Source organism: Balaenoptera acutorostrata, chromosome 12 (genome assembly GCF_949987535.1).
Source record: "Balaenoptera acutorostrata chromosome 12, mBalAcu1.1, whole genome shotgun sequence".
NCBI classification, from domain to species: domain Eukaryota; kingdom Metazoa; phylum Chordata; class Mammalia; order Artiodactyla; family Balaenopteridae; genus Balaenoptera; species Balaenoptera acutorostrata.
Genome location: NC_080075.1, coordinates 41,129,386 through 41,155,442, shown reverse-complemented (window position 1 = coordinate 41,155,442; position 26,057 = coordinate 41,129,386). Strand labels below are relative to the sequence as shown.

The following is a 26,057-nucleotide window of genomic DNA, read 5'->3' as shown; positions in this document are numbered from 1 at the left end:
GGAGCACGGGCTCTAGGCATGTGGGCTTCAGTAGCTGTGGCTCACAGGCTCAGTTGCTCTGCGGCATGTGGGATCTTCCTGGACCAGGGCTCGAACCCGTGTCCCCTGCACTGGCAGGTGGATTCTTAACCACTGCACCACCAGGGAAGTCCCAGCAATGTATTTTTTTTTTTTAATTTTTATTTATTATTTATTTATTATGTTTATTTTTGGCTGTGTTGGGTCTTCGTTTTTGTGTGAGGGCTTTCTCCAGTTGCGGCGAGTGGGGGCCACTCTTCATCGCGGTCCAGCAATGTATTTTAATTACAACATTGTGTTGTTCCTAAAAGACCCTAAAGTATACTATTTCTGTCCTTGAGCCTACAAATTGTTTTTAATTGATCTTGATTATTTACAAAACAGTACTGCTTTCCTTGCAGTTTCCAATGTCCTTATAGCAGACATCTACATGGTTTTTCTTTGAAGTCTTCAGTTTGTACTCCAGATGACTGCCAGATCAGACTTTTAATGACCTGGTATATGTCTTTTGGGAAAAAAAAAAGCAGCAACTTGTAATTAGGAAGAGAAAACCCAGATCACTGAATTAGTTAACCAGATTTATTTTCAGATAAATAATCAAATAAGTGGTTCTATTACATCCTATAATAGAAATTTATATCTTTTCTTCTAATGATGAGAGCATTTGTTTAGCTGGCAGGTTTGCTCACATAATCCCTTCTTGAGTTTCTTAGTGTTTTTCCAGTATTTGTAGTTCCCTAATGACTTTAATTTTAATTTAAAAGATAATGCCTTTTAAAAAATTGTTCTTTTTCAAAATATAATTTGAGGACCTTTTATTCAGTTATTTTGCAGTAGTGCTAATTGCCTTTACTGACTTTGGTTTCTCTGATCCTAAAGTCCATTTTCTTAACCACTGTGTTATACAGCCTTCCTCCTATTATTCCTAGACCAGAAATCTGACAGAAAGGTGCAGAAAGTATTCTTGGATATCTAAGTTTCACCAGCCATTTTTATAGGCTGTTCATTTTTCATTCTGGCAGTAGTGATTATTTCATTTTGTCAAGTATTTATCATTTGGGCAGGAATATGAAAACATACATATCTACTTTGACTTTCCTAGAAAACTATTATAGTATTTCTTTAACTCGATATTTTCCTAATATTTCTTGAACTGGGGTTTATAATGTGCCTTTTGATTTTAGTAACTTATATACCATCTGAATTTATTGGGTACTGACCCAGGGATTTTAAAAATCTATTTTTAAGTTCCTATGGTTTTTCTTTCATTTTGTCAGCTAAAGTAACAAGAAAAAACATTTTTTTTTAGAACAGTAGAATGTGTTTTTGTCAATCAGTAAATCTAAACATCACTACACATGATTTTTTAGCTAGCTTGAGGAACATTTCATGATTACTTAGAACAAGTTGGTAAACTTTTTTTTGAGAGGACAGATATTTTATGCTTGACAGCTATACAGTTTCTGTCACAAGTACTCATCATTCTTGGTGCAGCTCAAAAGCAGCCACAGACAATATATAAACAAATGGGCACTCCTATCTTTCTAGAAGGTTTACCTATTTCAATAGAATTAGTAGGTCTTAGAAGTCAGAGAGGCCTTAAGTACTGATCTAAGGTGAATTACATAGGTGAGGTGGTATATCCTCATTTTCCAGAGAAGGTGTATGAGACAGATAAGTGACTTGCTTCAAACATAGCTGATAAGTGGTAAAGTGAGAACTAAAATGGGGATCAGGGCTTCCCTGGTGGCTCAGTGGTTGGGAATCTGCCTGCCAATGCAGGGGACACAGGTTCGAGCCCTGGTCCGGGAAGATCCCACATGCCGCAGAGTAACTAAGCCCATGCGCCACAGCTACTGAGTCTGTGCTCTAGAGCCTGTGAGCCACAACTACTGAAGCCCACATGCCTAGAGTCTGTGCTCTGCAACAAGAGAAGCCACCACAGTGAGAGGCCCATCCACCGCAACGAAGAGTAGCCCCCGCTCTCTGCAACTAGAGAAAGCCCAAGCGCAGCAACAAAGACGCAGTGCAGCCATAAATAAATAAATAAATAAATAAAATTAAATAAAAATTAAAAAAATAAAATGGGGATAACCAGACTTAGTTTTTCCAAAAACCATTGACACCAACATCTAGGAGCTTTTGTTAGCTTCTCACAATAGTGTGTGCCAAGAAAACATGTTGGTTATAAAACATGTTGGTTATACAATGTGGTAATCATGAGCGTTGATAGGAATATCACTCAGTAATAAGAAGGAAAGAACTTCTTATATATGCAACAAAATGGTTGAATCTCAAAATCATTTGCTGAGTGAAATAAGCCAGATAAAAACTTTTTTTAACATAATGTATGATTCTACTCATATAAAATCCTAGAAAATGCAACGTAATCTATAGTGACAGAAAGCAGATGCCTGGGCATAAGAGTAGAGGGAGGGATAGATTAGATTACAGAGGGGTGCATGAAAATTTTTAAGTGTGAAAAAAATGTTTATGTTCATTGTGGCAGCTGTTTTATGGATGTAAATATATGTATGTCAAAACTTATGAAATTGCATGCTTTAGATATGCAGTTTATTGTACATTACTTATACTTCAAAGTTGTAAAGAAAATGGTCACTGTGAAAAGGATTGAAAATGCACTTTAACCCACAAAATCCTTTGAACGCAAATATATTCTTAAATCAAGAAAAGTTGTAAAGAAAGAAGTAAACTGTAATAGAACCTAGGCTGGCAGTAAAATATACAACCCAGATCCTACCGGAAATGTTTTTGTGAGGCCTGGATCCTTGGTTAGTACTTCTGTCAGCTTCTAGGTGAATGTTATTTATGAAATACTCTACTAAATCAACTTACCAGTTTTTAGAACACATATAGGCAACAAAGGCAAAGTTATTTTTACACTGCTGTCATTGGATGAGCTTGTGAGAGAATTAATGATTCTAGGATATTAAGAGGTTGCTTCTAAGAAGAATGACCAAGTTTTTTGAACTCTGGGGTGTGTGTGTCCATGTACCCCAACAACTAAATTACTGTCTTCAATTTATGTCATTTTAAATCAGTGGTTCTCAATCATGGCTGCACATAAGAATCACTTTTGGAGCTTTAAAAATTTTCATGCCCTGGACATACTTCAGACCAATTAAGTAAGAATCTGTGGGGATGGGACCTGGGCATCAGTATTCTTTAAAACTGGTGATTTAAAAAAAAAAACAAGGGTGGGGGTACTTACCTGGTGGTCCAGTGGTTAAGACTCCACGCTTCTACTGCAGGGGGCACGGGTTCGATCCCTGGTCGGGGAACTAAGATCCCGCGTGCCACGCGGCATGGCCAAAAAAAAAAGAACACTACAACAACTAAAAACTGGTGATTTCAGTATTCATCCAAGGTTGAGAACCACTGTGTTAAAGGTGCCAACTACTCTGTTTTGAAATGTTAATATAGCTTGGTATTAAATTTTTACAGTGAGAATTCAGCATATGTTGGCATATTACTTCTACTTGCCATAATTTGTGAAGTGCTTGGGGACTATTTATTCAGACACTAGATGTGGTAGGTTTTTTCTGTCTTTCCCTCTCTTTTTAAATTTCTCTCTCCTGCTCAGTTTGTCTGCATTACTTCTTTCTTTGGTCCAAAAAGTGCATTTGACAATTGGCAGCCAAGTGCACGCATTAACTTTTTTTTCTTATTAACCACAATATATAATGCCTTTGGGATATGAGGAAGCCAAAGTAATAGAGAAGTAACTAAGGCAGTATATATATATGGAAATATGTAAAGCTAGAGGAAATGACTATGCACTAGTGAGCTAAATACCTTTCTTGTAGTGAATGTTTTTCTTCAACAGAAATAAAATTTTTGCAAGAATAAAACATGAATTCAGTTATAAAAGTACACAGAAAACTCTGCGGTGAACATTTCATGTCCAAAGGGAAGAACATCAGTGTTTTACTCATATAATTGTGATCCTTTCATATTTGATCATAAATCACTGAGGGACCTAAGCCTTGAGGACTGTTGGAATCTGGCATGTGTCTTTAGGAAAGTTTTATTGTTCTGCTTACTTCATTAATACCACTGTTGTGTTTTCCATTCCTGGAACTTAAATAGAAATTCTCATAGAGTGTTTTCTTTTTTTAAACGGTAACTTTTGGGGAAATAATTTATATGCTTAGTAGAGTCTCATACATGGTTATTTCTCTTTTTTTGAGACTGAATTTTGGCATTTTATAAAGACATGTTGGTTTTTCTTTTGTGACTTCTTGTTTTTCAAAACCAATAAGATGTTTTGTGAGGAAACATTTAGCCACAGCTTCCGTGCTAAACCATTTAGTAGTAAATTATTTCTTCTTTCTTCTGCTGAATTGTTCTTAAATAAGCATTTAGAGATTCCCTGCCTGTAGAGATCCTGAAATATAAATCTCTGTTTCTTTATTGTCTTTTTATTTTTATTTTTAAAAAATATTTATTTATTTTGGCTGCACTGGTCTTAGTTGCGGCACACAGGATCTTTAATTGTGGCATGTGAACTCTTAGTTGCGGCATGCATATGGGATCTAGTTCCCCAACCAGGGATCGAACCCAGGCCCCCTGCATTGGGAGTGCAGAGTCTTACCCACTGGACCACCAGGAAAGTCCATATTGTCTTTTTAAAACAATGAGTAATGTTATTGCCCTTTCTAGACTTAAGTTTTAGTGTACCAAAACTCCTCTAGTTTTTGGTTGTGTTTTCAGCAGACACAGGGAAGAAGACAGAATTTACCTTTACTGATATAATTTTTTTCTGGCCAACTCATCATATGCTCAATTCTGTCATTTTCAAGCAGTTAGATAAGAGAATATCACATATCAAGAGACTATATACAATGGTTAAAAAAAAAAAAGAGTATATGCAATGGTAAACACACTCTGATTTCTAGGATCAAGACAGGTTAGGCTCTGGATTAAAAGGCCAGCATTTTGTCCAAAACATAGGTAAACATCTAATCTCAAAAGAAAGTAATCACTTATTTTTAATTTCCACAATTCCTTCTACAACAAGGTACACTGATCTCCTTGTATAATTCTGGTGGTAAGGAATAAGAACCTGCTAAAACCTGTGATTAATAATCAGTTTATGCTGAGCTCTCTTACGTAGCATTGTAGCTTCATAAGCCGGAGCAGAGCCACCACAACTCCCTGCTTTGTGTCGTAGAAGAAGCAAAGTTTAAAGCACATTCTCTTTCTCATGCCCTTTCTCTCTTACATACATACATACATCTATATGTGTACCAATATATGGGAAAATTTGTAAAGATGGGATATAGAGAGTAAATAAAATGCCATTTTATTTTATTAACACTTATTCACCATTTTGAGATCATGTTGCTTTATTCTCAGTAGTTATGGAGGAAAGTTTAGATAATCTTATTTGGTTATACACGCTGTAATGCTTGGTCTATTTCTGATAATTCTTGTTTTTAAGGTTGGATTTTCACTTTTAACAATGTAATAAAGGAAAGCCTCCAGAGAAATTAGTCAAGCTAATCTAATAAACAAACCACCCTTTGTCAGTATGATTGATGAAATTTAACAGCTTGAGGATGCTTAAATCAGTTTAGAATACTTTTTTTTAAAAATTTATTTATTTCTTCGGTTGCACCGGTTCTTAGTTGCTGCAGGCAGACTCCTAAGCTGCGGCATGCAAACTCTTAGTTGCGGCATGCAAACTCTTAGTTGCGGCATGCATGTGGGATCTAGTTCCCTGACCAGGGATCGAACTCAGGCCCCCTGCATTGGGAGCGCGGAGTCCTAGCCTCTGCACCACCAGGGAAGTCCACCTTTTTTTTTAAATAAAGGCATTTTCCATTTTATATTTTATATCAGGTTTTGAACATTGAGTTTATTTAAACTTTAATTCTGAATGGGTCAACCCTTTTTTGCAGCTCGAAGATGTGTTTCATAATAGTTTGTTTTCTAAAGTTGTGGTCCTAAACTTACAGTTCCAAGATATAATTTGTAGGACAGTGCCTAAAGTCTATAACAACACAGAAAATAAATAGAATAAAAAATTTGGTCCTCCTCGAAAGCCATTGTGATTTTCATTGTGTTCATTTTTGCTAAAAAACAAACATGGGGATCCACAACTTAATATTTAAATTCGGACTAACTCTGAATTAGCTATTTACAAAAAACACCTTGTACAGAAGGAAATGTTTTACAAAAGAGAAAAAGATGCTAAAAAACTTTTAACGTTACTAATTAGAATGATTATTTACATAACAGAGAATAGGTAATAGCTAGTGGGGAAAAAATGTAAGTGGTCATCTAGTTTTGAAACCATTAAAATCAGAACTTTTCAGTAGTTGATAATTTACCCATTAAAAAGTAGACATTTGGGGGTATGTTTTATGTAAGAATTGTGTAATAATAAGTGGTACTTAATATTTTTGATGTATTAAGATTAGAATGCTCTACTATTAATATGCTTGGTTTTGTTAACCAAGCCTCTGTTCAAAAATTTATGTAATGATTTTGCATTTATTTTGGTCTTAAATGACAGCCTTTTGAGACTTGATCCATGAGCAACATTTGACATACTTGACTTCTCTTTTCTTTGAAACACTTGTCTTCCAGGACACCACATTTGCCTAATTTTCCCCCTAATTTTCTAGTCCGTTCCTTTTTTTTCCCTTTTCATATCTTTTTTTTTTGCTGGTTCTTTCTCATTTACCCCACTTCTCAATGTTGGAGTGTCCCTGGGCTTAAGTCTTAGGTCCTGTTTTCTTCCCTATCTACAACACACTTCCTAGGTGATCTCATTTAGTTTTTTGTTTGTTTGTTTGTTTTAATTTATTTTATTTATTTATTTTTGGCTACATTGGGTCTTCATTGCTGCGCGTGGGCTTTCTCTAGTTGCGGCAAGTGGGGGCTACTCTTTGTTGCGGTGCGTGGGCTTCTCATTGTGGTGGCTTCTCTTGTAGTGGAGCACGGGCTCTAGGTGCGTGGGCCTCAGTAGTTGTGGCTCTCAGGTTCTAGAGCGCAGGCTCAGTAGTTGTGGCACACGGGCTTAAGTGCTCTGCGGCATGTGGGATCTTCCCAGACCAGGGCTCGAACCTGTATCCCCTGCATCGGAAGGTGGATTCTTAACCACTGCGCCACCAGGGAAGTCCCAGTTCTATGGATTTAAATACTATCTATAGCCTAACAACTCCCAAATTTATATCTCCAAACTGGATTTCTCCCTTAAATTCCAGGTATATACTTATGACATACTCGAGAACTCTATTTAAATGTGAAAAAGGTATCAAAAAATTGAATATGCCCCAGACTAAGTTCCTTCTTTGCCTCCCATATTTGTTCCTTCTATATTTTTTTATCATCTCAGTTAGTGGTACCTCCATTCTTCCAGTTCATATCCTCTTTTTCTCATGCCCACATGTAGTCCATCATCAAATCTTGTTGGGTTTAATTTGATTACTTTTCACTACTCCCCTCTACTCTGTTCAGATCACCATTACTTCTCTCCTAGATTATAATAACATCCTCCTAACTGACCTCTCTGCATCTGCTCTTTAGCCTATTCTCAACACACAGCAGTGTGTCAACAGAGTGACTCTGTTAAAGCCTAAGTCAGTTAATGTATTCATGGCTCTCATCTCACTCTAGGGGCTTCCTTTCACAATCAGATTAATAGCTTTCTCCCTTGCTCAGTCTGCTCTAGCTAGACCCATGCTGATTGCTGATTCATGGATCGTGCTAAGCATGCTCCCTCTTTAGGGTCTGTGCATTTGCTGTTCCCTCTCTCTGGATTGGTCTTCACTCAGATATTTATAGAGTTAGCCTTTTCACTTTCTTGAGGTCTTTTTTAAAAAATTCATCTTCTCAATAACACTTTCACTGACCACCTCTCTAAAAGTTTAGTCCTCTACTTTCTGCTTTAATTTTTGAAAACTTTATTGAGCTATAATTTCCATACAATAAACTGTATCCATTTGAAGTGTCCAATTTGATTAATTTTGGCTGGTATATACACTTGTGGAACCACCATGGCAGTCAAGTGACAGAATGTGTTCATCATCCCTTAAAAGTCTCCTTCTTCCCCTGTACAATCCATCTCTCTCTCTCCAGCACAGTTCCTAGACAACCACTGATCTACCTTTTATCATCATAGATTAGTTTTTTCTGCATTGTTTTTTCTTCTTGGCACTTATTACTATCTGCCATGCTGTATATTTTATTGTAGTTATTAATCTTGTGTGTGCTCCACATTAGCATGTAATGGGGTGAGGATTATTGCTGTTTTGTTCACAGCTGTATTCTCAAAGTCTAGGATGCTGCTTGGCACATGATATTCAGGAAATAGTTGTTGAATGAATAAATGAATCATATAATTCACTATTTTACTAAGCATCTACCATGTATCATGCACTGTGTAGGTGTTGAGGATGTATCAGTGAACAATACGGCCAAGTCTCTTATCCTAAGGAGCTGACAGTAAACAAAAAATAGTAGTAATTAGTGTAAGAAAGTGTATCAGAGACTGAAGAGCCTTATCAAAGCTCAGAAGAGGAAATGGCTCTCTTTACCCAGGAAGCTGAGGAAGGCAGCTCTAAGGAGGTACATTTGCATTTGGTTTCTCTGATTTCAACTCTGATTCAGAGTTAAATGTCATGAACTAAGAAAAACAAAATAAGTTGGTACAGGTAGTATGACTTCTCTAGGGTTTATGAACATAACCCTTGTGTTTAGCACATAGGTGTGACCTTTGGCACTGGATTAGTACAGGTTGTCCTTCCCTTCCTCCCTTCCTTCCTTCCTTTCTTCTTCCCTTCTTTCCTCCCTTCCTCCTCCCTCTCTCCCTCTCTCTTTCTTTCTTTCTTTCTCTCTCTCCTTCTCTCTCTTTCTTCCTCCCTCCCTCCCTCCTTCCCTCCCTCTCCCGCTCTCCTTCCCTCCCTCTCCCTCCCCTTCCTCTCTTCCTCTCTCTCTCTTTCTCCTCCCTCCCTCCCTCCCTCCCTTCTTTCCTTCCTCCACTTCCTACATGTTAGTTTTCCAGTTTCTTTTTTTTTTTTTTTTTTTTTTAAAGATTTCTCATTTTTTTTTTTTTTTTAAAGGATTTTCTTATTTATTTATTTATTTATTTATTTATTTTTGGCTGTGTTGGGTCTTCGGTTCGTGCGAGGGCTTTCTCCAGTTGCGGCAAGCGGGGGCCACTCTTCATCGCGGTGCGGGGACCGCTCTTCATCGCGGTGCGCGGGCCTTTCTCTATCGCGGCCCCTCCCGTCGCGGGGCACAGGCTCCAGACGCGCAGGCTCAGCAATTGTGGCTCACGGGCCCAGCTGCTCCGTGGCATGTGGGATCTTCCCAGACCAGGGCTCGAACCCGTGTCCCCTGCATTAGCAGGCAGATTCTCAACCACTGCGCCACCAGGGAAGCCCAGTTTTCCAGTTTCTTAAACCGCAGGTGGTAACAGGTACCAAGAAGTAAATTGGCAGAAAAATCATTGTAAGCAAAAGCAAGACTCATTTACTACAGTGGTTCTCAGCATCACTGGGTATCAGACTCACTGGAGGAGATTTTAAAAATTATTTAAAAGCCTTTAGAAAAGGGCTTTTGCTTTCGTTTGAGAGAGGGAAGTCTCTAAGGAGGCAAGCTGATCTGAGAGCACAAAATACATGCAGAGGGAACAGCAAAGGCAAGAAGTTGGCCTTGGTAGGAAATCTGAATTTTATTCTAAGTATAATAGGAGACCATTGGAGGGCTTCAAATAAGGGACTGATGCAATGTGATTTATGTCCTAATAGGATCCCTGATTCATGTGTGAAGGATGAATAATATAATCAAGAGTGAAGCCATGATACCGAGAACTCATTAAAAAAAATCACTATGGTTGGAACTGTTTTTTTGCACGTTAAAAGCTATTCTCTTTTGCTTACAAATCTCTGTGTGGTAGTAGTTAGATAAAATGTGGTCTCAAGGTAAAAACAGAAAAACCCCAAAACTTCATCCTTCATTCTGTTAGCAAGGTTAGGTATACAGAATGAACAGAGCCAAAATTAATACTCCACTTCAAAATGGGGTTACGTGGACTTTTGACAATCTTCATTCCACATTTTTACCTCTTTTCCACAATTATGACAATCTCCTTCCTTTTTAAATTTTATTGTAGCATGTTTCAAAATTTGGCAAGCCCAGGGGCTTCCCTGGTGGCGCAGTGGTTAAGAATCTGCCTGCCAATGCAGGGGACACGGGGTTCAATCCCTGGTCTGGGAAGATCCCACATGCCACGGAGCAGCTAAGCCCGTGCGCCACAACTACTGAGCCTGCTCTCTGGAGCTCGTGTGCCACAACTACTGAAGCCCGCGCGCCTAGAGCCCGTGCTCCGCAACAAGAGAAACCACTGCAATGAAAGAAGCCCACGCACCGCAAGGAAGAGTAGCCCCCGCTCGCCGCAACTAGAGAAAGCCCACGCACAGCAATGCAGCCAAAAATAAATAAATTTAAAAAAAAATGTGGCAAGCCCAGAGATAATACAAACCATTATTGTGCCAAAAGGGAAAAAAGTGAAGCCAAGAGAACACTTAGAGGGCGCTATGGTACTGGTCCAGGTAATATAATATTAGCCAAGAAGATGGAGATAATTTTAACAGTCAATGTGGAGAGAAGTGAGCAGATAGAAGAAACATTTTAATGTATTGTAGATGAGTTGCTTTGGGATGGGTTGGAAGGAATGTAGAAAATGAAAGAAAGTGAGGAATTGGGGATAACTCTTTTTTTGCATGAATATGTTAGTGTAAATTGGTAACTCTAGTCTTTGTTTAACAGTCTTATTGATAAATTAGCCATCTAATACACAGCTTGAGTTTTTCCCCAGCCCTTCCACTGGGGAAAAGAGTAAATCAAAAGAAATTAACATTTGGCAGTTAAGAAAATGCTTTTGTGCTGAAGTAATTTTATTTAAAAACCCCCAGTTTATGAAGAGATGCGTTTGAGATATTGAGCTTAAATTTTACCTAACAGGCTTTAAAAAAAAGTCATTGTTTCTTATGATGTACCCTTTTCTGTATGTATATTATGCTTCAATATAAAGATTTAAAGAGGTAGAGATATGAGTGTTTGTCTTTGCAAACTCGTTGCACCTGTGAGAACAGGGCTTTAGCACAGCTGAAGTCCTTGGCTTCTGACTAATATCCTGCCAACAGGAAGCCCCTGGTGTTGGAGTTCTTTCAGATTGTTACCATTCAGGCTCTTTGGTTCTATTCTTGTGGACAGTTGGGGTGCTTGAGAGGAAGCCAGGAAACCAAGCCTTAAAAGGATTTGGAAACAATTTTTGTGCTAAACTCAGAGTGACAGTGTATCCTGCCCAGAAATGTTGAAACTGCTTGTGTTTGTCTAGTATTTGTGTACTGGCTGGTGGGCTGTGGGCTTCATTCCATGTATGCTACTGCTCTACTGCCAAGATGAAGGCCTCTGACCCAAGCCCATTCTTAGCACTTTTTTTTATTATGTAAACTATACATACATAAAATTTACCATTTAACCATTTTTAAGTGTATAGTTCAGTGGTATTAAGTATATTCACAATGTTGTGTAACCATCACCACTCTCTATGTCTAGAACTTTTTTATTATCCCAAACAGGAACTCTGCACCCATTAAACAATAACTCCCCATACTCACCTCTCTCTGGCCTCTCTCATTCTCATCTACCTTCGGTGTCTTTGAATTTACCTGTTCTACTAGGTACCTCATGTAAGTGGAATCACACAATAATTGCCCTTTTGTGTCTGGCTTATTTCGCTTTGCATAGTGTCTTAAGATTCATCCGTTTTGTAGCATTGTCTCAGAATTTCAGTGCTTTTTAAGGCTGAATAATATTTCACTGTATGTATATACCACATTTTATTTATCCATTAATCTGTTGATGGACATTTGAGTTGTTTCCATCTTTTGGTTTTTGTGAATAATGTTACTGTGGACATGGTGTACAAATATCAGTTTGAGTCCCTGCATAGGGTGTATACCTAGGAGTAGAATTGTGAGAGCATATGGTAATTTTATGTTTATGTTTTTGAGGAACTGCAAAACTGTTTTCCACAGTGGCTGCAACCACTTTATATCCTTTCGAGCAATGTGTGAGGGTTCTAATTTCTGCACATCCTCATCAACATCTGTTATTTCCTTCCTTCCTTCCTTTTTTTTTTTTTAATTGCCATCCTAATGGATGTGAACATTCCCTAATGATTAGTGATGTTGAGCATCTTTTCATGTGCTTATTGGTAATTTATGTATCTTCTTTGGAGAAATGTCTACTCAAGTCGTTTGCCCACTTTTTAACCTGGTTGTTTGTTGTTGTTGTTGAGTTATAGGAGTTCTTTATGTATTCTGGATATCAATCACTTATCAGATATATGATTTACAAATATTCTCTTGCATTCTGTGGGTTGTCTTTTCACTCTCTAGATAATATCCTTGGATGCACAAAAAATTTTAATTTTGATGTAGTCCAATATATCTATTTTTTCTTTAGTTTCCTGTGCTTTTAGTGTCATGACCAAGAAATAATTGCCAAATCCAGTGTCATGAAACTTTTCCCCTGTTTTCTTCTAAGAGGTTTATAGTTTTAGCTCTTATGTTTAGGTCTTTGATCCATTTTGATTTAATTTTTATATATGGCGTAAGGCCTTTCTTAACACTTCTGAATGGATTTTTAAAAAATGATTTCTCAATTGAGGGAACAGAAAGTGGGACATTTGAATTTAGAAGCTAAGTTTCAGTTTTATCATGTTTCTGAACTTTCTAGATAGCTCTGTCTGTAATTAATCAAAGAGAGCTCAGTAGTATCACCCAAGTTACAGGTGGCACTTAATAATGAGTGGTAGTCACTAGGAATGAGCTCAGATTAACTGCCAAATAAGTTCAACATCCTTTTCATTGTCAGGGTTATTAACTTAAGTAGATTAGAGGAAGTCAATAATAGTGGAAGTATATCTGAATTTTAATAAGTCATTTAATAGTCTGTGGTTACAGTAGAGAAACAAGAACTGAATTATGATGATAAAGCTCATGAGTGCATAGCTAATTGAGTGTGGTGACATCCAAACAATATTGATCACAAAGTGAGTTTGGGACTTCCCTGGTGGTGCAGTGGTTAAGAATCCACCTGCCAATGCAGGGGACACGGGTTCGAGCCCTGGTCCAGGAAGATCCCATGGGCTGCAGAGCAACTAAGCCCATGCGCTAGAACTACTGAGCCTGCACTCTAGAGCCCGCGAGCCACAAGTACTGAGCCCGCATGCCACAACTATTGAAGCCCGCGTGCCACAACTACTGAAGGCCGCATGCCTAGAGCCCATGCTCCGCGACAAGAGAAGCCACTGCAACAAGAAGCCTGCACACTGCAACAAAGAGTAGCCCCTGCTCCCTGCAACTAGAGAAAGCCCGTGCGCAGCAACAAAGACACAACGTAGCCAAAAATAAAAAAAAATTTAAAAAATAAATTAAACAAAAAAACAAAGTGAGTTTGACCAGTTATCCTATGATAGGTAACTCCCCCTCACACATTCCCTTAGTCTAGAAAAAACAGTTTAGCCCTCTAGGAATAGAATTTAAGGTTTCCATGCTCTATCACCTATTTATATTGTACAGTCCTACCAAGAGGGACTGTATTTTCCATACATGCATATCCTTTTCTGTGGCTACTTGGAATGTTCTTTATCCATCCCCATTTTCACTTGGTTAAATCCTCTCTTCTTTAGAGTTCATATTACTGATTATCTCTGCCATGAATTCCTCCCTTGTTATCTCAGCTGGATCAGATAATCTGAATTCTCAGGATATTTGAAACTTTTTTTGGCATTTCATACAACTTAGATTTAAAATGAAAAACAAAACACCTATATTAGTGTCTAACTTAAGCAAAAAAAAAAGGAGGTTAGCAGGTTATGTACTTAGGAAACCCAAAAGTGGTTCTTGGCTTCAGATACCTCTTGGCTCTCTCTGGCTCTGTTCATGTCATTCTGTAAACAAACTTACTCCCTGTGGAGGTAAAATGATGGCTGTCAAGCCCAGACTTATCTTTTCAGCTTTGCAATACCAGTGGAAAGAGGTACTTCTCTCTTCCCAACGTATATATATTGACTAAAGGCTGAAATTCTTTTTTACCCTGCTTACGTCACATAGCTACCCATGGAGAAGTCACTGTTTACAGGAATTAGGGTAATTGAAACTTGCAGTATTTGCCCAGCTCTTTAACCAGGGGTAAGGTAAGGTACAGATAGACAGCTGATACCACAGGGAATAGGTGAGGTGTAGTTTCCCAAAGGAATTAGGCATATTGGACAAACAAAACCAGTGTATGTCCACTACAGTGCCTTGTTAGTTTATGCCTTCAAGAAGCCGATATATTTATATGTGTGTGTGTGTGTGTATATATGTGTGTGTATATATATATATGTATATATATATGTATGTATATATATATATGTATTTTTTTGGCTGCACTGCGCAGCATGTTAGTTCTCCGACCAGGGATCAAACGCATGCCCCCTGAAGTGGAAGCGTGGGAGTCCTAACCACTGGACCACCAGGGGATTCCCAAGAAGCCTACAATTTATCATTAATATATGTATCCCTTATAGCCTCAAAATATTAAAGTAGGTGTTTGATACATTTTTGGATGAATTGATAAGGGAGAGAATCCATGTGTTAGTTATCTGCTACTGCATAACAAATTACCCCCAACATTAGGGGCTTAAAAGACAACAAACATTTATTATCTCACATAGTAATTGGGATAGGAATTTGGGAGCAGCTTAGGTAAGTGATTCTAGCTTAGGGTCCCCCGTGAGTTACACTAGGTGTCGGCCAAGGTGTAGCCATCCCATGGCTTGACTGGGACTGGAGGATCTGCCTCCAGGCTTACTCATGGCTGTTGGAAGAGGCCTGAATTCCTTTCTTATTGTTGGCCACTAAGTAACATAGCAACTGGTTTTTTCCACAGTGGGTGATCCAAGAGAGAAAAAGTAAGAAGGAAGCCACAGTGCCTTGTATGACCTAGTCTCTGACTTAAACACCATTACTTCTGCTTTAAAAAAAAAAAAAAAAAAGTAAATACATGTCACAGTTTATTTTTGCTGGGAAATAATGAGGGATAGAGCAGTATATCAAGTATGAAATTAATGAGGTTAGCTTTGTTGGCTTGTTATTGTATGTTTTAGTTTTCATCTGTTTAGCAAATACCTGCTGAGTGTTTAATATCAGAGTAACTATAGCTATTATTTATTATATCCTCACCGTGTTCCAGGTACTGTTCTAAACATATTTTATGCGTTGACTCATTCAGTTCTCTTACCAACTCTCTAAAATAGGTATGATTTTTTTTTTCTGGCTTTAGGTTAACTTTATTTTTGAATAATTTTAGATTTACACAGAAGTTGCAAAGATAGTACAATGAGTTCCCTTATACTCATCCAGTTTTCCCTGTTAGCATTTTACATTATCATGGTACATGTGTAAAGATAAGAAACTAACACTGATATACTGTTACTAACTAAACTACAGATTTTATTTGTATTTCACTAGTTTTTCCATTTATTTTTCCTCTCTGTTCTAGGATCCAATCCAGAGTACCACTGAATTGCTAAATAAACTAAATTGCATTTAGTTGTCATATCTCCTCAGTTTCCTCTGATCTGTGACAGTCTCTCATCTTTCCTTCTTTTTCATGACCATAACAGTCTTGAAGAGTACTGACCAGATATCCTGTATAATTTCCCTCAATCTGGGCTTGTTTGTTGTTTTTCTCATGGTTAGACTGGGGTTGTGGGTTTTGGGAAAGAATTCAACAGAAGTGAAGTGCCTTTCGTGTCACACCATATTAGGGGATAAATGCAGTACACATGGCATCACTGTTGATGTTAACCTTTATCACACGTTAAGGTAGTAGCATTTACCAGGTTTCTCCATTGTAAAGTTAATATTTTTCCTTTTCCCTACTCTATTCTTTGGAAGTTACTTTTTGTTGTTGTTGTTGTTAGAAGTGAGTCACACGCCAGGGGAGGGGAATTAGGCTCTACCTTTTGAGGGAGGTGTCAAAGAATTTGTGAACATATTTCAAACCACCACAGTTCACTCTAGCCAAAATTATTGACGCTCCTCTCACCTGTAAAATACACTCACCCTCTCCCAGTATCCTGCAAAAGTCTCTCCTTTATAGCATCAGCTTATAGTCCAGGATGTTGTCATCTAAATCAAGTCTAGGTTTGGATGAGGCTTCTTAGATGTAGTTCCTTAATATTAGCCCTTTGGGTCCATTGCCTCTGTCTGAAAACCTGTGAAACTAAGGAGGCAAATTATCTGCTCTGCAAACACCCAAAATGCAATGGTTGAGTAAGAAGAAGGTAACCACTATAGGTACTCTTGTTCAAGGAGAGGGAAAATGTTGGCACAAAGGTGTCATTACTTCATACCACTTCTGAAATTCATAGGGCGTAGGCTGGTAATTCCTTGATCAGAATTTAAAGTCTGGGAGTAACTCTCCATGGCTCTTAGCTCCATCTCTTAGGCTTTTACTTCTACACTCTGCATCCTCTTTCCTTTTCTATGAAAGGTAGCCTGCATTTGCAGCTGTGTAGTTTCTTCTACCTATTTCCTGCTTGTAGATGTTTGGACACCTAAAGGACTCTTCATTTTGTACTGTTTCTGCTCCTTTCAGTCCAAATGGGTGATTTTTCTGCCTGTATAATTCTCTTAACAACTTTATGGCACTCCTGTAAATCTTATTTGAGCTCACTCCATTAGGTAAAAGCCACACCTAAAACTCTCTGTGTGAGATAAGCCATTTTCTGTTTTAGGATTCTGCTAAGGGACAATGGCTTTTAACATGTTAGAAACTCTAGTGTTTGATTAAAAGACTCTGTGAGTCATACTTTTTAAATCTTTAGATCTTTTGTCTGACTGAGTAGTACTCAGAGTCACCATCTTAGAGCTTTCTGAGGCTGTAACAAAGAATTGTATAGCTATGCTCTCAACCTTGTCTTTTAGACCATGTATTCTTGGCAATGCCTTGGATTTGAACTTTTCTTGAAAGCCATTTCTTACTTTAATATTGTTTGCATCTGGAAAGACTGAGAATCTTCAAAACCAACAAGTTCTGGCTCCTTTTGTTAAACCATTCTTGAGATGTTTATTAGGAATTTGGAAATTTGGGTCTGGGTTTCAGTGGTGTAGGCTTGGCAAAAAGAAAGGTCTAGGAGTCATGAGCATTTATTCAGCAGCCACTGAATTTAAGAAGTTATTGAGGAGCAGAATGAAGGCCAAGAGTAGAACTTTGAGAATTGTGGACCTTTAGTGGGCAAGTGAATAAAGAGTGTGAGGGAGGCAGGCTGGGAGGGAGTCAGCAATAGATTGGAGAAATGAAGAGTACAAGATTGGAGAAGTATTGACGATAGCACTGCCTCACTTACCTTACATGCTGAATTCAGTGGAAAGTTTCCAGTTTCCTCTTCATATAAACTCTTTGAGTCAAGGAGATCAGTACCTTTATATCATAAAGTTTATGACATTAGCCTTTCTATTAAGCTGAAGGATGAAAACACCACCATGGAAGCAAAGTTGAAGAACATATCTATATAGCTTGCCTTCTGTGGCCATAAAGTGTGAGTGTAGAAATAACTCCTGTAGAAAAGAATGCTAGGGACTTCCCTGGTGGTCCAGTTGTTAAGAATCTGCCTTCCAATGCAGGGGATGCAGGTTCAATACCTGGTCGGGGAACTAAGATTCCACATGCTGTGGGGCAACTAAGCCTGCACACTGCAACTACAGAGCCTGTGTGCTCTGGAGCACACATGCCACAACTAGAGAAGCCCATGCTCTGCAACTAGAGAGAAGCCTGCAATGAAGAGCTTGCGTGCCGCACCGAAGACCCAGCACAGCAAAAAAAGAAAAAAAGAAAAGAAAAGAATGCTATATGCTTCAAGTCATTCATACTTTAAAAAACTATAGGTTGTCTTTTATGTTGTTGAGTTTTAAGAGTTCTTTATATATTCTTTTTTTTTTTAATTTGTTTAATTTATTTATTTTTGGCTGCGTTGGGTCTTCGTTGCTGCACGCGGGCTTTCTCTAGTTGCAGTGAGCAGGGGCTACTCTTTGTTGCGGTGCACAGGCTTCTTATTGCGGTGGCTTCTCTTGTCACAGAGCATGGGCTCTAGGTGCGTGGGCTTCAGTAGTTGCAGCACGCAGGCTCAGTAGTTGTGGCTTGCAGGCTCTAGAGCGCAGGCTCAGTAGTTGTGGCACACGGGCTTAGTTGCTCTGCAGCATGTGGGATCTTCCCAGACCAGGGCTGAAACCCATGTCCCCTGCATTGGCAGGCGGATTCTTAACCACTGTGCCACCATTTAAGTCCCTATATATTCTTGATATTAAACTCTTATCAGATATATGATTCAAATATTTTCTCTTATTCTATATGATGTCTTTTCATGTACTTGGTAATGTCCTTTGATGCACAGAAGTTTTAAATTTTTATGAAGTCCAATTTATCTGTTTTTTCTTTTGTTGTTCATACTTTTAATGTGAAGTCTAAGAATCCATTGCCAAATCTGAGTCATAAAGATTTACCCCTATTTAGCTTAAGAGAAATAGGTCAGTGTAAGTATTTAGGTCATTGATCCATCTTGAGTTAATTTTTATATATGGAGTGAGGTAGGGGTTGAATGAATTTTTCTTTTTGACGTTATATTTTCTTTAGACATTATATTTTAGAGTGAAAGAACCCCATCCTATAATGTAGTTTCTAATTCTTCTATGAGACTCTAAGCAAGTTGCTAACTCATAGTTTTTGAAATTTTTTTTGCTTTTTTTTTTAACCTTTTGAATATTGATAATGAAGGAGGATAGCTGTAGAAACTGTAAGTTAGATATTCTAAGATCAGTCTTCTAATGTTATTTATACCAAGTGCTTCCTTTTCCTTTACATGAAGTGGGGACCAGTGTAAGTTGAGTTACTTGGTGAACAAATTATGAGGGTAAAGTATTTTTAGCAGTCTGTTTAAATATTTTTTTAGAATGTGTTTTAATTCTAGTTTTACATTTTTATTTGCTTTTAACAATTGAGTATGTGGGTACTTCTGAATAACATGATTCTTGTAAATTCATACTTCGCACCCTCTCTGCTCTAGTGGAAATGGTAATAGTAATAAAAAATAGAAACTCAAAAGGCTTAGCCACATTAATAAATGATAAACTTGTCTGTGAACCTGAAATGGAATCAAAGAGCAAAGTGATGAATGAGTTTAAAACCGTGGGTCTTCGGTCTCCACAGTAAGTGTTAGTAGCTGAGTTTGATTCCTGTGCAGTCAAAGGAAGGAAATGCATTTCACATATACCATTTATAAAAAGTTTAAAAAAATATCCAGATCACTTAAAAGATATGCATGGGGTGGTAAATAGTAGGCACCTCTGAGGAGTGAAGAGAGGAAAATGAGATAAGGGAAGAAAACAGTGGCACAGCGTAAACTTAATTACTTAAAAAATATCCAAAAACAAAAAGAAAATTTGAGTGTGTGTGTGTTGTGGGGAAGAAGGGGTACTCATAAGAATTTAGCCTAAGGAAACAACCTGAGATTCTACAAATATTTATTTATGTAAATATTTATTATGGTATTTATGTGATGGAAAATTAGAAACAACTGAATGTCCAATAATAGGTGAATGAATGGGGGCCAGTGAGGGAGAATAAGTGAATAACCATACAAATGTTTAGATCCACTCTATGAAATACTCTACAATCACTATTTTTTTAAAAATCAATGTTTCTACAGATTATTTAATGATATTAGAAAATGAGATAATGTTCAGTGTGGGGGGAAAAAAGCAAACTACAGAACTGTATATATAGTATATGTAGTATAATCCAAATTTAAAAAATTTTTTTATTCTTGTAAAATATATATAACATAAAATCCACTTTTAAAAAAATTTATTTATTTTATTTTATTAAAAAAATTTTTTTTTCGCTATGTTGGGTCTTCATTGCTGCGAGTGGGCTTTCTCTAGTTGTGGCGAGTGGGGGCTACTCTTCATTGCGGTGCATGGGCTTCTCATTGCAGTGGCTTCTCTTGTTGCGGAGCACAGGCTCTAGGTGTGCGGGCTTCAGTAATTGCAACATGTGGGCTCAGTAATTGTGGTGCACAGGCTTAGTTGCTCCGTGGCATGTGGGATCTTCCCAGACCAGGGCTTAAACCCGTGTCCCCTGCATTGGCAGGTGGACTCTTAACCACGGTGCCACCAGGGAAGTCCATAAAATCCACTTTTAATGACATTTAATACATTCACAGTGTGCAACCATCATAATCCAAATTTTAGAAATATATATTTACTTGCATAGGAAAAAATACCCCCCCCACCAAAATATGCAAGAAGTGTTCTCAGAGATTATTTTTATGTGTTGGAGATATCTGTATTTCTTATTCTTCATCGGTTTTAGTATTTTCCACATTTTCACATGCTTTGTTTGTTTGTTTTCCTATTCCTAAAGAGTCATTCTAAGCTTGAAAGTAGTAATGTTTATTTCTTTTATTTTTACTCACTTAAATAAAATGTTTATTTTCTCTTTGTTTACTTTGAAATGTCATACAAAAGGCTGAAGGGCTTGAATGATTCATTTTTGGCATATGTCCAAGAAAATGCTCTACTGCATCAGGTTAATAATAAGGAAAAAGGTTAATTAAGAAATTGAATGAGGTTTAAAATTAAACTCTTTGATAACGTTTTAGGTTCTTTCTTATTATTGGACACCATTCTAGAAAGTTAAGATCATCATTTCATTGAGGATTTAAAATTTATTAATAAATATTTGTGTTAATATTTTCTGGTCAAAAATGCTCTCCATATATATTTTAAACCATAATTAGCAGTATTTGGGTAATGAAGTTGTAGAAGAAATCTTTGCACTGTGTTTGGATTTAAATCTGCTAGAGACAATATTTTATTTTACTTGCAATCTGCACAAGAAGAAGCTAGACCTAGGTAGGATCCTTTTCAACTAAAGGAAATATGTACAAGATTTTTGGTGTTAATTATAAGCCTAGTGAATTTCTTTATAGTATATGTGATTGTGCTCTATAGATAAGTAAATTATACCTGTATCTTTTCTGTTGATGGTTACATTCCAGGGAGGTTAAATAGGAATTTTGTGTTGAACCTGTCGGGAAGAACTTTAAAGTTATCTATGAATATCTCAGAGAATCTTGCTTTTTCAGGACTTGTATAAATTCAAATTTAAACAAGACCTTTCCCTACCTGTCTAGTCTCTTAAGAGTGTTCTTTGTTTATAGGCTCCTGTAAGTATGTAATGTGATGTTACCTTATCTAACTAATGTGAGTTACCTTATCAGCATGGTATTTTGAAAATTCAGAATATTTACTATAATATTATTTTCTACCCAAACTTATCTAATACCATTCTGACCTGTAATTTCTTTTCCTCTCAACCAAGTGTAGACTGAAAAAAAACATACAACATGAGAGCTATGAGTTCAGTTTTATTTGGGAACTTAACTGAGGACTGTAGCCTGGGAGACAGCCTCTCATATAGCTCTGAGGAACTGCTCTGAAGAGGTAGCAGGGGAGGTCAGTAGATATATGATTTTGGTGAAGGGGGTGCAAGCAATCAAGCACACATCTCAATAGAAGTTTGCTGCTAGTTACAAGGAGCAGATGTCTCTGTTAATGATTTTAGTGCTTTTCTAGGTATACGATGCAAAAAATTGGATTCATAAAATTTTCTCCTGAAAATATCTATCTGAAGACCTGTTCTGCCAGTTTTTCCCACAGCACAGAGTGCCTCATTCCTCATCTCCACCTTGAGCTCCTTTCACGGTGTGTAAAAGGTTGGCGTCCGCAGTGGCTAGTGACTTAATTCTTGAAGAACCAGATGGCAAGCGACATTTTTTAGTTGACAGTACAAAAGGGTGCTAGGCCAATAATAATAAAAAAGATATCATTTGCTTTCTGACAGGTAAGCAAAAGCCCAGTGGCGATGTACTGTTCTTATCCCTACTTTGCACATAGGAAAACTTGGGCATGGAGAGGTGATGTAACTTGCCCAGGATCACAGAACTAACTAGTAGAAGATAGAACTAGAATTCAGACACAGGCCTGTTTGAGTTCAATCAGACCTTATGTCATAACTCAGCAACCCATCTAGTTACCTGTTGCTGTGTGATCGGTGCTCTCCCTCACTGTTAGCCACTTAGGGCTAGTCTCTCTTGGGGGTATACCTCACCCTTTGATGCCAAGGCCCCTGTGTTTCCTAAGGAGGTGATGTTGTCATGAAAGGTATAGGGGAAGGATGGTAGATTCTGGGTCCTACCATTCCTGGACTTAAATTCCACCTCTGATACTTATTGGCCAAGTCACTTAACCATTATGGTCCTCAGCTTTCTCATTCATAAAATGGGCACAGTAACATATTCTTTTAAATGTTATTTTGAAGGTTAAAGATAATGTATATTATGTGTATGAATATATAAGGTATATAATATGTATATGTTTCGTGGTGCCTGTCACACTTAAAAAACAACTAAATGGGGCTTCCCTGGTGGCACAGTGGTTGAGAATCCGCCTGCCAATGCAGGAGACACAGGTTCGAGCCCTGGTCCGGGAAGATCCCACGTGCCGCGGAGCAACTAAGCCCGTGAGCCACAACTACTGAGCCTGTGTTCTAGAACCCACGAGCCACAACTACTGAGCCCGCGTACCACAGCTAGTGAAGCCTGTGCGCCTAGAGCCCATGCTCCATAACAAGAGAAGCCACCGCAGTGAGAGCCTGCATACCGCAATGAAGAGTAGCCCCCACTTGCCGCAGCTAGAGAAAGCCCGCGCACAGCAACTAAGACCCAACACAGCCAAAAATAAATAAGTAAAATAAATTTTAAAAAAACCTAAATGGTTAAAGAAAAAGATTAATTCTTTCCACAACTTATATACTATCATTGTCACCTATAATTCCTTTAATTTTAGTCAAAATTCTTTTTTGGGGATTCTAATGATCTCTTTTGCTACGTATTTTGGTACCACCTGGTTTTGTGTATACTCTAATCCTTTTTTATTTCTTTAATGATAAACCACTATCTTAGTACTATTATGATATCATGTGCCATTAATTTGTAGTTTTCTCAAAAGTCACTAGCCTAAAACCTTAAATCCCCATCATTGATAGAGTATAGTCTGGTGGTTTCTTCCTTAATATGTCTAATTATATCATGGATAAATTCTGAATTATGTGGACTATAGGTGCAGCATCCTACATTTCCAGCTCATGTTTCTCTTCTGGCTGGTACAAAATGAAGAGCTATAAGATTTTATAAAGCCATGGTTCTGATATTTGCCATCTCTATAGTAATTTGGTCTAGTGAATTGACTATGTTATTGCTAATTCTTTAGAAGAGCATAGGTAATAATTCTACTAAGAATGGTTGTTTTATTCTTAGTAACATACCCTGTATAGGATTGTTTTTACTCTTTTTTTTTTTTTTGTCATGTGTGTCATGTCAGGTAAAAGTTACTGGCAACATGGAGACACCTCCTATAGAATCATGTTGGAATATGGGCATTGCTGTGCATATTTTGGAGACATTTAAATTTTTAGCATAATTTTGTGACAGAAAAGAACAGTAATGTCTTCAAGTCCTGTGCAATTTAAAAATGAGTAGTAGTAGCAACTAATTTGGGTTCCTAATTTTGATAGTTCATGTTAGCCTGTTTTGGACATGAAAGCAGACAGCAGTTTGGAAAATCTTCACTTTAGAATACTTTAGAGACCTACTGGCAATGCCAGCGTATTCAGAAGGAATGGAGTAGGAACTAATAGTCACCAGGGAGAGTTCTGCTGCCCAGATGACTCCACTTATGGTTTTATATAAGAATCTTTGCAGAGACGAGGTTTCCAGTATGATCACTCCTACCTCGGTCTGCTCTAAGGTCTTATTTTTCCAGTGGAAAGCGAAGGGAAGTTGTTTTCAGAAAGAAGAGAGACGATAGCTTTCTCTGAAATTTACAGGGGCTTAATCTCCAATTTTGACACACTTTAATGTTTGGTAATAATTTAGCAGATATTTAAAAAATTAGCTTTCAACACTTTACATAAACTGTAAATGTGTATCTTTTATAATTCAAGATCCAGTAGTTTTATTAGCACCATTATTTTGATTGATTTTTTTTCAGTTGACTGATAAAGCTATTTAGTTTTCATCAAAATCTTCAATTGGATTATTGTTGAAGCAAATTCCAAATATCATCTGTAAAAACCATATGTCTCTTTACATGTATAACCACAATACTATTGTCACATCTAAAAAAAATTAACAGTTGTATCTTAACATCATCAACGGTCTGATGTTAAAACTTCCCCAACTGTATAACTTTTTAAAAGTTTTTTGTTCTAGTCCACACACTGTCTATGATTCATATGATTCTTTTTTTTTTTAATATTTTTTTTGTTTTGTTTTTAAAATTTTATTTATTTATTTATTTATTTTTGGCTGTGTTGGGTCTTCGTTTCTGTGCGAGGGCTTTCTCTAGTTGCGGCAAGCGGGAGCCACTCTTCATCGCGGTGCGCGGGCCTCTCACTATCGCGGCCTCTCTTGTTGCGGAGCACAGGCTCCAGACGCGCAGGCTCAGTAATTGTGGCTCACGGGCCTAGTTGCTCCGCGGCATGTGGGATCTTCCCAGACCAGGGCTCGAACCCGTGTCCCCTCCATTGGCAGGCAGACTCTCACCCACTGCGCCACCAGGGAAGCCCCCATATGATTCTTAAGTCTCATTTACTCTGTATATCCCCGTCATGGTTTTCTCCCTTGCAGTTTTACTAGTTTATGAAATTAGGTCATTTGTCCTGTAGAGTTTCCCAAGTTCTGGATTTTGCTGATTGTATTACCATGAAGTTCTTAATTTAGCCTGTTTCTCTGACCCCTATATTTCCTATGAGACCTAGAGTAGGGTTTCTCAGTTTCCCACTACTGCTGTTTTGTGCTGGATAATTTTTTGTTGTGGGAAGTTGTCCTGTGCATTGCATGTTGTTTAGCCTCCTTGTTGGTCTCTAGCCACTAGATGCCAATTATACCTCCCTTGCTTCCCCAGTGTGACAACCAAAATGGCTCTGGACATTGACAAATGCCCCAGGGGCAAAAATCGCCCCTTGTGGAGAACCACTATCTATGATATTCTTGGCAAAAATCCTTTATATGTGGTGGTGGTGTTTTCTCCCTTTTCTGAGCACCACATTTAATCTCCTTTGTCACATACATATTCTCTTAACATACTATATACTTAAAATATTTCCTGATGCTTTAGTAGCCTTAGTTTTGACTTTTAACATTTATTTGAGCATATTATATGCTGACATCCAAAATATATTATTTTGCCATTTATTTTGAGCTTTAGAAAGAACCAATATATTCTACAAGTTGATAAAAATACACAGTTACAATATACAAGGTGACTATGTATCCTCTTAAAATTTTTTCTTTTATGGTCCCCAGGTTTTGAATATAGGTTTACAGTTATATATGCAGATGATTCTCCTTATTTTAATATTATCTTAACAAAGTACCAGTTATTTAAAAAGGGATAATACTTACTATCATTAGTTAGATTTCCAAATGGTTAATAAAAGCATGTACACAGGCTAAGTATACCTTTGAGGTTTTGTGAAATATTTTCTCAATTCTTCAGCTCCTGGCCACATTGGTCAGTGCCTCACTACTCTTTTCACTTTCTTGGCAATTGACCTTGGTCTCTTGACCTCTTAATTGACTTCTCCTTTTCATCTTTTGTAGTGTGAGAACTTGCTTGCTCCAGTATAAAAGCATCACATCCCCTCACTAATTTATCTGCCTTCTTTTTGCCTTTATTTTCCTCTCAGGAGCTCCACTTAGTCTGACCTTATACCTGCCAGCCCCAGCTCAGATTGGGTTGCCTTCACTTTTAGGCTTCTTTCTTTACCCGCCTCTGTAAATCTTCACAGTCGTTAGACATAATATCCCTGATTCTAGTGAACCA

At 37.7% G+C, this 26,057-nt stretch overlaps 1 protein-coding gene across 1 annotated transcript in view; it reads left to right on the top strand.

The window, feature by feature from the left end:
* Nucleotides 1-26,057, top strand: part of COMMD1 (copper metabolism domain containing 1) — a 147,880-nt gene that overhangs the window by 70,488 nt on the left and 51,335 nt on the right. The gene's annotated exons all lie outside the window — the stretch shown is intronic.